This window comes from Myxine glutinosa, chromosome 9 (assembly GCF_964187855.1).
Source record: "Myxine glutinosa chromosome 9, kmMyxGlut1.1, whole genome shotgun sequence".
Lineage (NCBI taxonomy): Eukaryota > Metazoa > Chordata > Myxini > Myxiniformes > Myxinidae > Myxine > Myxine glutinosa.
The window spans coordinates 64,869,679-64,873,339 of NC_136269.1; the positions used below are offsets into that span (position 1 = coordinate 64,869,679).

Below are 3,661 nucleotides of genomic sequence, written 5' to 3' on the forward strand. Positions count from 1 at the left end.
ATCGTCCTTCCTGGCTCATCATCCTTCCTGGCTCCTCTTCGTACAAGCATTGAAATGCCCATATATCTATTTGAAAAGAGTACATTGAACATTTTACATTTTTACTCTCAATTTAATACTATTTCGATGAAAAATAAATGCACTCAACTAAATATGCAAACAGAAACTTCTGGGAATTTTTGTAGGGAATACTATGAAATTAAATATTTCACATTTCCGAATTAAAGAAAATTAATTTAATTCATATCAGAGTTAGACCCACACGAAATAAAACTGTAAAACGCCATTGTGCTATATGATGGTAAATGACGTCATCAGGTGCTCCACAGTCGACAAGGAGAGACGCAGATGAAAGTATATATTTCATTTTAGATCGTGATCGTGATGGACACCGAGATGTTTATTTATTATATTAAGATTTCCTTCACAAGTCTCTCGAAAACGTCTCTTTAAAGAACTTTTAAACGATATCGGTCCTCCATTTCTGCATTCTGACGTCATCTCCACCAAGGGAACTCGGATTACAGGGAAGTTTCCCGTTAATGAACAAACAGACTTTTCTCAAAATTTTAAAACTATTTTATTCGTTTAAAGCACAAATGATTTTACGAATAACGAAAGTGTAAAACAAGCGGCACGTCTGATCATTCCTCGCATTATAATGACAGGTTAAAGTTTGTCAAATGACGTGAATTCTTGCACTCAATGCTCCACTGCATATTACATTCGATTTCGATCGATCATTTTTAGCTCACCTGGAACGAAGTTCAGGGGAGCTTAGGCGATGGTGCGTCGTCAGTCAGTCAGTCAGTCAGTCCGTCCGTCAGTCAATCATTCAGTCAGTCCATCCGTCCGTCAGTCTCAGTCAGTCAGTCAGTCCGTCCGTCAGTCAGTCAGTCATTCAGTCAGTCCATCCGTCAGTGCGTCCGTCAGTCAGTCCGTCCGTCAGTCAGTCAGTCCGTCAGTCCGTCAGTCAGTCAGTCCGTCCGCCCGTCAGTCAGTCATTCAGTCAGTCCGTCCATCAGTCAGTCCGTCCGTCAGTCCGTCCATCAGTCAGTCCGTCAGTCAGTCCATCCGCCAGTCCATCAGTCAGTCAATCAGTCCATCCGGCAGTCAGTCAGTCAGTCCACCAGTCTGTCCATCCGTCAGTCAGTCCACCCGTCAGTCCGTCCATCCGTCCGTCAGTCAGTCCATCCGTCAGTCAGTCCATCCGTCAGTCAGTCAATCCGTCAGTCAGTCAGTCAGTCCTTCAGTCCGTCCATCCCTCAGTCAGTGCGTCAGTCAGTCAGTCAACACGTGCAACGTCTTCTCTGAAACCGCTGATGGGATTGCGACCAAATTTGGCACAAATTAAATTTGTTTTGTTGTGACTAAAGTTTGTTCAGGGCATTAAAAACATCGGGGTCTAAGGGGGTTTACTGAGGTGAAAGTGGATCCAGGTTTGACCCTACAAACCTCCTCTCTCCAGGTCTTTAAAACAGCTGTTCACCACCATCTCTTATCTTCCCCCATCCAAAACCTTGATGTTTTCTACCCCCGCTAATTCACCCCAGATTCACTTCTTTTTTTCTTTAATTCCAACTTCTTTCCTGGAAGTCCTTGCAGTGGTCATATGTTTTATACCTCTCCCACCTCCCCCAAGCCCTCCCCCTCCCACATTTCTCCCGTTGTCCTGCTCTCAAATCTTGTGTTTGTGTCCTTCCCCTCTCTTCCCATCTTGTCTGCCGCTCCCCTTATTTTTTGTGTTTTGTGTGTCGGTTTGACTTTTTGTGTGATTAATGTTCGCTCTTCACGAGCCTCGATCTTGTATACAAAAAATAATAATAATTTAAAAAAAGGTATTTGCTTTCTTCTCAGAAACTAAAAACACGATTTCGATGAAACTTCACCACAACTTTCATCACCCATGATGTAGCAATGTTTGCTCAAGGCATGAGAAAAATTGGGGTTTTGGAGATATATGGGGTTGGGGGAGGAGGTGGGGTTGGGGGAAGAGGTGGGGTTGGGGGAGAGGTGGTGGTTGGGGAAGGAGGGGGGGTTGGGGAAGGAGGGGGGTTGGGGGAGGAGGTGGGGTTGGGGAGGAGGTGGGTTGGGGGAGGAGGTGGGGTTGGGGGAGGGGGGGTGTTGCCCCCCAAAATAGCTATTTTTTTGTTTGTTTGGGTTAAAGTCTTGTGATTATGTTGTATGATTGTACATGCTGCCCTGTCTTCGAGCAACCATTGAAATTGGTTTAAAATACCTTTACATACTGTTTATTCTATCAGGATCATTTTTGATGATCGGTCAGTGCAGTGTGCTGTTTATTCTACCAGGTGAGCGCCAGGTGTATTGGCCGCTGTTTTAAAAAAAAAGGATTACACCTTCTCAACTTATGAGGCATTTTACCGTGGCTTAAAGTTAGCTCGACCAAGGAGTTCGTGTAATAATATTAATAGTGTAGATTGTGGATCCTACAAAGCGCGTTCACAGCGCTTCGAACAACTTTCGCGGTCTCCGGCGCGCGCGTCCACGTGATGCAAACGCGACGTACAGCGAGGCGCACGTCACGTGGACGTTACCAACGACGCGTCACAAGCTCCCGAACGGTTCTTCCGCTCGTCCGGCTCAGTTCGCGCGTCTCCCACCCGAGGATTTACAGAGAAACAACGCACAAACATTGATACACAGAGAAGAACCACACACGTGAAAGTAACGCGGGCTCAGATAGGGGCGGGGATGGGGAAGGGGTGAGAGGGTAGGGGCGGGGATGGGGAAGGGGTGAGAGGGTGGGGACGCGTGGAGCGGGTTCGGGGTGCGTAGCGGAAGCGTTGCCGCAGTGAGCTCGGAAGCCTCTCGGGCCGCACGTTGCCCCTTCTACACGCGGCTTGAGAAGACGAGCAGTCGCCGAACTCGTGCCGCCGTTGGTGGTGCAAGTGCGGACTACGGGCCCGGGACCGAGCGTCCGTGACAATGGGTCCCCTGGATCCGATGGACGAGTGGGGCGCTCCTCCGCGGTGTGCTCCCTGACTCGGTATGCACGCCAGGTACGTTGAGCACAGTGTTTTATCTGACCGTGTACGTCTGTTCTGTTCGCTGTCCTTGTCTCGCGCTGAACTCTGTGCGCGCGGGTTTGTCGCACGTGCTCTGCGGGTCGGGCGGCTTGTTCCCCCACCCTCCTGCTCATCCCCAACCTCCCCCTGCTCCATGCACTCCCTCCTCCCCTCCTCCTCCCCCTCCTCCTCGCCTCCTCCTCCCCCCTCCTCCTCGCCTCCCTCCTCCCCTACCCCCTCCTCCTCCCCTCCCCTCCCCTCCCTCTCCTCCCACCACCCCTCCTCCTCCCACCACCCCTCCTCTCCCCACCCCTCCTCCTCCCACTCCTCCTCCTCCTCCCGCCCCTCCCACTCCTCCTCCGCCTCCTCTCCACCCCTCCTCCGCCCCTCCCACCTCTTCCTCCGCCCCCTTCCACCCCCTCCTCCGCCTCCTCCCACCACTCCCACCGCCTCCTCCGCCTCCTCCCACCCCTCTCCCGCCTCCTTCCGCCCCTCCTCCGCCCTCCTCCCACCCCCTTCTCCTCCTCCTCCCACCCCCTTCTCCTCCTCCTCCCAGCCTCTCCTCCCTCCGCCTCATCCCACCCCCTTCCTCTCCGCACTCCTCCTCCCCGCACACCTCCCCTCCCTCCTCC

The 3,661-nt window shown here is 51.8% G+C and overlaps 1 protein-coding gene across 3 annotated transcripts in view; it reads left to right on the top strand.

Annotated features, from left to right (window-relative positions):
- The first annotated feature begins 2,759 nt into the window (after nt 1–2,759).
- The window catches only part of TTC27 (tetratricopeptide repeat domain 27), a 169,856-nt gene continuing 168,954 nt past the window's right edge, over nt 2,760–3,661 (top strand). Inside the window, exon 1 of one of the 3 annotated variants that reach the window (XM_078784402.1) lies at nt 2,760–3,023. The gene's annotated coding sequence lies outside the window, so the exon portion shown is untranslated. The remainder of the gene's footprint in view (nt 3,024–3,661) is intronic. The other 2 variants (XM_078784403.1, XM_078784404.1) reach the window with 2 other exon arrangements.